Source organism: Tiliqua scincoides, chromosome 4 (assembly GCF_035046505.1).
Source record: "Tiliqua scincoides isolate rTilSci1 chromosome 4, rTilSci1.hap2, whole genome shotgun sequence".
NCBI classification, from domain to species: Eukaryota; Metazoa; Chordata; class Lepidosauria; order Squamata; family Scincidae; genus Tiliqua; species Tiliqua scincoides.
The window spans coordinates 12,836,891-12,847,311 of NC_089824.1; the positions used below are offsets into that span (position 1 = coordinate 12,836,891).

General features: G+C 48.2%; 1 pseudogene; it reads right to left on the minus strand.

The window, feature by feature from the left end:
- Positions 1 to 255: 255 nt before the first annotated feature.
- LOC136650436 (5S ribosomal RNA) lies at positions 256 to 377 on the minus strand (annotated as a pseudogene).
- Between the last annotated feature and the right edge of the window lie 10,044 nt (positions 378 to 10,421).

Genomic DNA, 10,421 nt, shown 5'->3' on the forward strand with positions numbered 1-10,421 from the left:
ACTTGGACCAGCAATTAGCTGGTGCAGATTTGTGCCCACACTTTGCGCAGTGAAGAGGAGCCCCACCAACAATGGTAAGTCAGTGGGGTAAGTGTAACTGGCTGGGGAGATGGGCAGACTGGGACGGAATTGGGCCAGGGGTGTGTTAGTGGCGGGGGCACAGATCAATTGCTGTGCTGTACCTGGCACAGATCAATTGCACCAGATGCTGACCCCTCTGGTTGGCAACCTTCAGTCTCGAAAGACTATGGTATAAGCCTACAGCACCCGGTATTCCCAAGTGGTCTCCCATCCAAGTACTAACCAGGCCTGACCCTGCTTAGCTTCCGAGATCAGACGAGATCAGGCATGTGCAGGGTAACAGTGAGCCAATATGCCCCCTATGTCTCCTCCGACTTGTGCCAGTTAAAGAGCTGGCATAGTCCAAGCAGACCCATTGGCAGTCGAGGGTCTTACAGAGGGGTAAGTGAAATTATGTCCCCCTACCCCACAGCCTCTCAATTGACCTCCCCATCATAGCATGTAGCACAGCCTGCTTTGACGGCAGGGAAAAGCATGTGATTGGGCTGTCATTCATAAAATAAAATCCTCTATCAGCAGCAAATTGATCCTCCACGTCTGCTTACATCTCCGTATCGCCAGCATGTCAGTCCCCGATCTGTATGATGCGGTGTTTCCCCCATGGGAGGCGCAAGAGGGAGGTGAAGCAACCACTGGGCACACTGAAGCCCTCAACCCAAATGAGCCAGACTTTGCATCAAATGGAACACATCGTTTATTTTATACATCAAATATATGCTCTTTCCGTACCAGGGCAACTGGGTGACTGCAATTATATTTGCATTATCTGTGAATAATCTGTTCTATTATTAATCGGTTTTTGATGGATGAGGGCCCCCCAGGCCTCCTCCTTTGGGCAGCGTTTCCTTGACTATCCTATCTGCATGCATATGGATTCAATGACATATCGACTGCCAAAAGATGAGTAATTCCGTCCTTTTGCTTTGAGCTGTGCAAATATTCAACCCTTATCTCATCTTTCCACTCAACATAGTTCTGCATTCTCATGCTCTCTTGTCACTGGAGCTAAAACTTTGATTTTGTGACCTTGTGGAATTTGCAACTATAAAGACTTGGTGATGGCCACCAGCTGAGAAGGCTTCAAAAGAGAATTAGATAAATGCATGGAAGAGGCGAGATGTATGGACACCTATTTCCAGTGGCAACTGAATGAAATCCTCGTGTTTCGAGGTAATATATTTATTATTTTAAAATATATAGATCCCTTTCAAAGTTCCATTAAAAATATACAATATGTCAAACAATAAATAAAATCACTAACAGAAGCAAAACCATGGTGGGGAACCATTTGGACAAGAAGGAAGTATATGAATTACAAGTATATTCAGAATATACTTCTGAATACCACATTCTGGGAGCATACAACAGAAGTGTGCTGTGGCCTCCACATGTTCTGCTTCAAGTTTCTTAGAGGTACATGCCTGGCAGCCTTTGGTCAGACTGCCAGGTAGAAGCAAGGTGGTTCTAACTGTGCCAACACTGCAATCAGGTATGCCACCAAATTCTTTTCCAAGTGGTATTTGGTGGCTGTTTAAGGGTACCATAAACCAAACTCAAATAGAACATAGCCCAAATTTAATGAAATTCAGCAAATTTCTCTATAGACCCAGAAAGATTCCCAGTCCAATTTCAAGCCTGGGGACACCCAGAGCTCCGGTGGTGCTGAAATGGCTACCGGTGGATCGCATAGGTGCTGAGCTAGCACTGGGGGTCTCCTCGGGTTAAGGGAGGGTTTGCTCCCTTACCCCGGGTAAAGCAGCCATGGTGCCAATGGGTCTCCTCAGATCTGTGCCCACTTTTGAGCGGGCACAGACCTGAGGTGGTCTGTGTCGGGCTGCCAGGGCCAGAACAGAGGTTAGGATTCGGCAGCAGAGCCTGCCACCATCTCTGCCCCCCTCCCGGGACCAATCCTTCCCTCCCTCCACCATCCCTCTGCCACTTCAGCCCACTCCCTACCTCCCCCCTCTCCTCCAAGAAGGCTTTCCAGTCTAGCCAGTGCTAGAGGAGTGCCAGCCTTCCTCCCTGGGTGTCATGGACATGCCTTATGACACACTTGCATCACCCAGGCTGTTTAGGATTGGGCCCTCAATGAGATCAGAAAAGGCTCCCCCACCATTATAGGCCCACTTGGCTTGTACAGCTGTAATGGGACAAGAGAATGATTGGCAGACATGAGCTCAGGAAGGGAGCAGATTCCTTCTTCTTGACCCTTCTGTGTTCTTTATTCAGGGTGCTGCTGTTGAACCAGGCAAGAACTTGGTCAGGAACACTCACACCCACTAGAAATAAGAAAGTAGGAGACAAAGGGCCCAATCCTGTCCAACTTTCCAGTGCTGGTGTTACCACAGTGGAGCCCTGATGAAAGAGAACAAACCTTCTCTTACCTGGAGAAAAGCTCCGTGACTTCCCCCCACCACAAGATGCAGTGTGTACCCTGTGGGCCTGACTGCACCAGCACTGAAAAGTTGGATAGGATTGGGCCCAGAGTCTTTTCTTGGAAGTGCACATGTGTTCCTTCTAAATCAATACCTAAAATTAAGATTGCAGTATGGTGGAGGAGCTTTATTTGTTTTCTCTCAGTGTCATGGCGACATCCATTTCAAGCACTGAAGCAATGCTGTTAAATTTTGTCATAATGGAGTGGTAAATGCTGCTGTCAAACTTCATGAATATTCACTGGAGAGTAATTTCAGGCACTGGGGAGTCAGCTGAAAATACATATTTACAGATGTCTGCTTCACTGATGACTTGGAACAATATTTCAGCCTCCAAGTGGCTCGACTTGACATGCAAATAATTGCCGGAGATTGCCTTTTGCACCAAAGGGTTAGTTATTGATTCTTCGGTTTGGCTGTCACTTCCAGTTAAGTATTCAAAGAGGATGTCACAATAGATTTCTTGGCAAGGCAGGGGTGGGGAACATCAACCCATTTTGAGACTCCCCAAATTAAAATGTTAAACTGGATAGCGGCAGTGGGTTGCAAGCAAACTATATTTTCATTTATTGGTGAGTCAGTCAAGGAACTGAAAAGCAATTAGCTCCTCCTTTAATACGATGTGTATGAATTAGAATGTTCCATAGACACACATGCTCCCTTTTTCAATTACCTAATAACTGATTGTCTGCCACAGACATTTGAATATTGTTCAATTTACAGCCCAATCCTAACTTGTACTGGATCAGGCAGGCCCTCGGGTCTGCACTGTATCCAGTGCAAGTTTCGGGCTGTCTGAGGCTTGGCCAGAGGCAAGGGGAAACTTTTCACCTTACCCAAGGAAGAGCTGCAGCAGCCCCAATGGGTTTACTCAGATCTGCACCATCTAAAGAGGTGGTGGATCCACCACCACCTAGGATGGTGGGCTAGGATCCAGCATAACTGCTGGAAACTGGTCCCGCCTCCCGCTCCCCCATGCCCACCCCTAGAAATGCCAGCCACCCACCCTTCCCCCACCCCAAAATGCCTCCCTCCCACCTCCTCCCTGCCCTCACCAGGCCTCCCAGACCTCTGCATCAGTCAGGCTTGGCCGATGCAAACTCATTCAGCCCGGGGCTAGCATTGGCATGGGACGGTCGGTGCACATCAGTGCACCGGCCTATCTCCTTGAGAAGTGGCGCAAAAGTGCTTTACGGCACTTTTGCAACACACTTCGTCCAGCTACACCAGCTGAAGTTGCGCTCAGGATTGCGCCCTTTTATATTTTGTTGCCCCATCCACTGACTCCAAAAGTAAAGTGACATATGGATTCAGAACGGAACTGAAAATCACAACAGCTGTTTTCTGGACTACCATAATGATGGCCAAATAAGCAGCTGCTAGCATTCTAACAGTCCAATGCTAACTAAATTCCTGTGCAGCGATGCAGCAATGTGTGCGCAAGCTATACTGTATCCTACGGGAGAAATTTGGCTGTGGTGTAAAGGGACATTTATCCCCTGGGTAGTCCCTGGCAGCCGGTATGTGTGAACTTGGACCTGTGCCAGCAATATTGCTGGTGCACATTTGAGTTGCCCAATGCAGGTGGACCAGGCGTGAGAAGGGGTTAGGATTGCCACTGATTCCATCCCCCTCTGGAGCCTGATCTGCATCCCCGCCCTCCCTGTCCCACTCCACCCTCTCCCTGCCCTCCTCTGCCCCTGTGTCTGTCTGGAGGGCATGCCTATGACTGCCAGAACGCAAGGGAAGCCTCCGGCCTTTCAACTGGCACACTGGCTAGAAGTGCGGGTTGTAAAGGCCTTTATTGTGCTTTTGCAATAGTGCCTGCCAGCGGGATGCATGTTCTGCCGCGCCGCGCCGCCAGCTCGCTAGGATTGGGCCATAAATCAAAATACCCCCCTGCCCCAAAGTGCTACTTGCCACAGGTAAGGCAAGCAATAGGGACAGTTGTTGTGTATATGAGAGAGCGAGAGTTAGAAAACCCCTGCACCATTTCCCCAACCCTGAATCATGAGCTGACCCTCTCCAGCCACTTTGAAAACACATTAGAAACATTTATTTATTTATACAGGTATTTATAAACTGCCTTTCTCTGGTCATCAGATTTCTCCTCAGACTTTAATCCAAGGCGGTTTACATAGGCAGGCTGTTCTAAACCCCCGTAGGGATTTTTACAATTGAATAGCTCTAGTCTTTCATAGAACTCCTTGTCCCAGCTGGATTCCTTCCCGGTCTGGCCTCTCTCTGGCCCTTCACCTCCCATGCTCCACTTGACAGCAACTCCTCTCTGTCACCAAGGGTCAGCTCATCAGTATATCAGCGTCACTTCTCAGGTACTTCCGGTTGTTTCAAACCGGCAGCCTCAGATCTTCAGGCATACAAGGCGGCAGCTCTACCAACTGAGCCAGACCTCCTGCCTATTCAAGAGACATTCAAGAGATGTGGCCCACACATCGTTTGGCCCTTCGCCTCTCTTTATAGTCAGTGCCCAGCCATCCACGAGGCCATGAATGAGGTGGTTGCCTCAAGCTGCTGATTAGTGGGTAGCATCTATCTCCCTCTACCCTTTACTCACTTGAGTCCACTGCCCCCTCCTTCCACGCCTTGGTTTTAATTATTTATTTACGCAGAGGAAGGGGTGGAGTGGAAAATAATGCTTTATATTAATAACCACTTTCCTCCACATCTCCACGCTATTCTCTTCTTCCCTTCCCAGTCCAAGGAATGAGGAGATCAAGAGCGGGCACACCCTGGGCTATCACCATTCACACTGCTGGCCCATTCGTGTGGCCACCTGAGGCAGGTTGCATCAGTGGCAGATTGCAAAGTGTCCAAGGGTACAGTGGATGTGAGATGTGGGGTGCCTTTTGCTGCTTTATAAGCTGCCACCAATGCAAGCCACAATAATCTGCCTCCTGCTCACTTGAGCAAGAAGCAGACCATTCCCCTCCTTACCGTGCTCCTCATGTGCTGCCAAGAGAGAATGCCATGGATCGTTTTAGCAAGGCCTGCCAAGATTTTGGACTGACAATCAGCTTAAAGAAAACACAGGTCATGGTTCAGGATGTGGACTCACCTCCCTGCATTACAATCTCTGCACATGAACTGGAGGTTGTCCATGACTTTGTGTACCTTGGCTCAACGATCTCCGACACTCTTTCTCTCGATACCGAACTAAACAAACGCATCGGTAAAGCAGCTACCACGTTTTCCAGACTCACAAAGAAAGTCTGGTCCAACAAGAAGCTGACAGAACATACTAAGATCCAGGTCTACAGAGCTTGCGTCCTGAGTACACTTCTGTACTGCAGCGAGTCATGGACTCTTCGCTCACAACAGGAGAGGAAACTGAACGCTTTCCACATGCGCTGCCTCCGATGCATCCTCGGCATCACCTGGCAGAACAAAGTTCCAAACAACACAGTCCTGGAATGAGCTGGAATCCCTAGCATGTATGCACTGCTGAAACAGAGACGCCTGCGTTGGCTCGGTCATGTCGTAAGAATGGATGATGGCCAGATCCCAAAGGATCTCCTCTATGGAGAACTCGTGCAAGGAAAGTGCCCTACAGGTAGACCACAGCTGCGATACAAGGACATCTGCAAGAGGGATCTGAAGGCCTTAGGAGTGGACCTCAACAAGTGGGAAACCCTGGCCTCCAAGCGGCCCGCTTGGAGGCAGGCTGTGCAGCATGGCCTTTCCCAATTTGAAGAGACACTTGGCCAACAGACTGAGGCAAAGAGGCAAAGAAGGAAGGCCCATAGCCAGGGAGACAGACCAGGGACAGACTGCACTTGCTCCCAGTGTGGAAGGGATTGTCACTCCCGAATTGGCCTTTTCAGCCACACTAGACGCTGTTCCAGAACCACCTTTCAGAGCGTGATACCATAGTCTTTCGAGACTGAACGTTGCCAACACATATGCTGCCATTAACATCAGAAGTCCCACTCTTCCACATTTTATAGCAGTGCTTGAGAAGTGTGGTAAAGGATTTTGTTTTGGTAGCACAAAGGCAGCAGACCCAAGATGGCATCAGGCAGCGTTCTGGGTCATGCCGCTTTGGACCATGCGGCACGCCAAGTTGATGTTGATCATTTGCTGTCAGAATCAGAGGCTTCACACTAGGAGGAGTCACCCTCTTTGAAACTGCAAAATGGTGATCGTACTGAGGGGTAGAACGTATTTTGAACTGCCTCCCATGAACCCCCTTATCCTCTTCACTGTTATCTCACATCTAAGCTGTTGGGAGCTTCTGTTACCAATATGTACCATCCAGAGATACGTAATCTGGTGGTATGCCAGTGATTTCCAGGAAAATGCTTGCATCGGAGAGCAATGCGCAAAATCATCTCCCTCTGCTAAATTCATGCAAATTAAAAAATTCACAACGCGTTACAACAGATACCTCACCTCGGGGTGGAATTATACTCCTGTCATCTCTCTTGTCTTCTCCTTTGCATAGGGAAAAGGACACACCATCCCTGTTGATTTAAATCCTTTTACACAAATGCAGAATTTATTTGGAGAAGGAGGACCATATATGAAAGGAGGGATTAATGCCTGAGCTGACAAGGACAGCACCCTTCCCTGAAAGAAGAGGCTTTCTGTCAGACTGGGAGCTACTAAAGCTTTAGCATTTTTCTACAGGTACAGCTCAGCACAGAAGCATTCCTGGGGTGGGTGCCACCCGGTGCGGTGCTTACCTGGCAAGGGTTGGCATTCTGGAAGTTCAGGGGTGATGTAATGAAGCAATCATGTTGCCTATGACCTTCCAAGCTACTGTATTGCTTTAAATGCAAAAAGCCCATCTCCAGACCACCTCTGTTTGGCGATCTTTGGCCTGCTCTTGACTCAGATGGTTGGCAACCTTCAGTCTCGAAAGACTATGGTATAAGCCTACAGCACCCAGTATTCCCAAGCGGTCTCCCATCCAAGTACTAACCAGGCCTGAACCTGCTTAGCTTCCAAGATCAGGCATCTGCAGGGTAACAGTTGCTGCTATCACTTTGTGTTTTCACTGGTAAGCGGCAAAAACACGATTGTTTGCAGGAGTGTGAGGTGGCTGGGCCCAGAGAGGGCCAAAGATCAACAAATGGAGGCTCAAGCAGTGTGGTGTTACTTGTCCTGTAGGTGATACCTGTGCTATCCACACCCACTGTTAGCCCCATTGTGACGCTACAATTTATGGAAGACCTGTACCATCATCACCATAGAGTCATGTTCCCCAAGCTTCTGATACCTTAGGGCCAGTCTAAGCATAGATGTGCTAATGTTGCTTTGTGCCTAAATCCCCCACCAATCGGTTTTACTAAATGACCCCTGGTTCTAGTATTGTGAGGAAAGAGAAAAAAATGTCTCTGAATCCATTCTTTGCACACTATACATCATTTTATAAGTCTCAGGCCCCACTCCTCTCCCCCACCACCAGCACCGGTGCAAATGCACCGAAAAGGTACAGGGTGCATCCTATGGTGGGGAGATGATCAGACAGCCTTCAGGGGGAGGTAAGTACTTTTGTACTTGCCTCCTAGTAGACTACCCAATCACCAGTGGGTCTCCTCAGATGTATACCACCTAGTATTGTGTCATTTCTTTACTAACACAGGTACAACAGAGCTCACCGAATATCACGATCTCTGTGCTACAGTTGATTTCAATAAAGTCAATATAAATCTGATTGATTTCTACATTGTCAAGCACGTTTCGACATTGTCGAGTACATTAAGAACAACGCTGAATTGAATTTAGTGGAATTTGTGTCAACAGAGGTGAAGCAAAGTGACGCTGGATAATCCCTACGTTTTTCAGTTCCTTGCTAGACTGAACATTTATGGTCAATTGCTGAAATTCCTGAACGGAATTCCTGAACCAGCTTGTTGGTTGGTGGTGGTGGTTGGCAACCTTCAGTCTCGAAAGACTATGGTATAAGCCTACAGCACCCAGTATTCCCAGGCGGTCTCCCATCCAAGTACTAACCAGGCCTAACCCTGCTTAGCTTCCAAGATCAGATGAGATCGGGCATGTGCTGGGTAACAGTTGCTTGGAGATTATGTTATAGTCCAAAAATGTACTGAATGTAGTTGAGTACGGCGCAGTTGCATATATTTGACATAGGGAGTTTATAGGATGGCAATTTTAAAGCTCCTGAGTATCACCTTTCTTCATTAGCAGTTCTGTTATTTTTTAATTCCTTTCTGTGTTTTATTCTGTTCTTAAAAAAAAATCAGAGAACCTTTATATACATACCCACATTTTTTTGTTGCTCTTATGGCTTCTAACAGCATATTAGGAGTTGCAAGCAAACTCCTTGTTGCAAGCAACCATGTATTTTTGGCTGGACGTTCATGCCTTTTGGGTAAAGGCAATGCACATTTTTGTTGATTCAAACCTCATTCACAGATGCATGCATTTCTCTTCCGAAAAGCAGCCAGCAGGGGCTCAGGGTACAAGCAAGAAACCTCCTGACAGCACTCAAACAGTCAGACAGAACTGTCTTTCTACCACCTTGTCCCTTTCCGGCCCCCGAAAGAAACCGTTTTATCATTTGGCATTTTTCTTGTGCATGGTAATGTATCAGAAGTGGGAAATATCAGAGCTCACCTCCCTGAAAAAGACAAGGATTAATTGGCAGACTTGGCCACTGCTCTTTAAAACGCCCTTGCAGAGCTTTACAGCTGTTCAATAACAAAACACACAAAACCAAAACCTGATGGCATTGCTGCACTAAATGCAGAGGGCAGTGGCCACAGTCCACTGCCAAATGGCACACACTTAAGCCCCACTGAAATCAAAGCCACTGTTGCTCAAGAAGTCTGCCAGGCCACTTAATTATCTGCAAGTCCTCGGAAAACCACAGCGCCACCTACGATGACGCACAGGTAGTTTGAAGCAATCCAATCCTAGTCATTTCTTCATTCCAGAAGTTGACCAGGGCTGCAGATGAATACCAGCCCTACAAGCAGGAAAATCCTGCAGAGCCCTCAGGAAAACTAAAGGATCAGCCTTGTAGGATTGGGGGAGAGGGTCCCTTCAAATTCAAGGCCCAATCCTGAACTCAGCCACTGCTGATGCTGAGCCCTAGTGCTGGCACTGGACACCGTAAATGTGCCATAAAACACATTTATGACACCCAGTGAGAAGCAGTGCTGGCACTGGGTTTGCGCCAATTAGATACTGGGCCCAGCACCAGCAGGAAGAGGATGTGCCACTACCGGGTGCAGCCTCTGGGGAGTGGGGGGAGGGCGAGGTGGGGGGAGAAACTGGGGTGGGAGGAGGACAAGATCGACAAAACTCTGCTCCACCATATTCTGAACTCTGAGTTGGGCTGGAAGGCAATGAGTCTCTCAAGTCCCCTTCCTCCAAGGAGACTGCTGGCTGCTTCTTGGCACTTGCTGGTTACAGTGGTATCTGCTTTGGTGACACTTCTTCAGCTGGCGCCAGGAAACTCAGGATTGGGCTGTCAGTCTCCTGCCCTTATGGAGGTAAGGGCCATGATCAGCCTAAATTCAACTAGGAAGTGATCTGTTCATGACAAAGGAGCTACCTTAATCTCTCCCACATTCAGGTCACCATCCACTTACCCAGGAGTAAACACTAGACCCAGAATATGCCCCACCATGTAAGTCAGAGCAGAAATTAACTGAGGCAGGCCCATGGTTGGCATGGTGGCCATGAAATCCTGAGCCGCGCCTCCTGAATTTAGGCATTTTTACGGGGGAATCGGACAAAGTCAATGGCTACTAGTCATGATGGTTACATGTTCTCTCCAGATTAATTGGCAGCATGCTTCTGAATCCCAGCTGTAAGGAAGCGATGGTGAGAGAGAAGTCTGCATTTCTCTTCTGCTTGTGGACCTTCCAGAGGCTGTTGGTGCACCAATGTGGGAAATGGGATGCTGAACTAGAA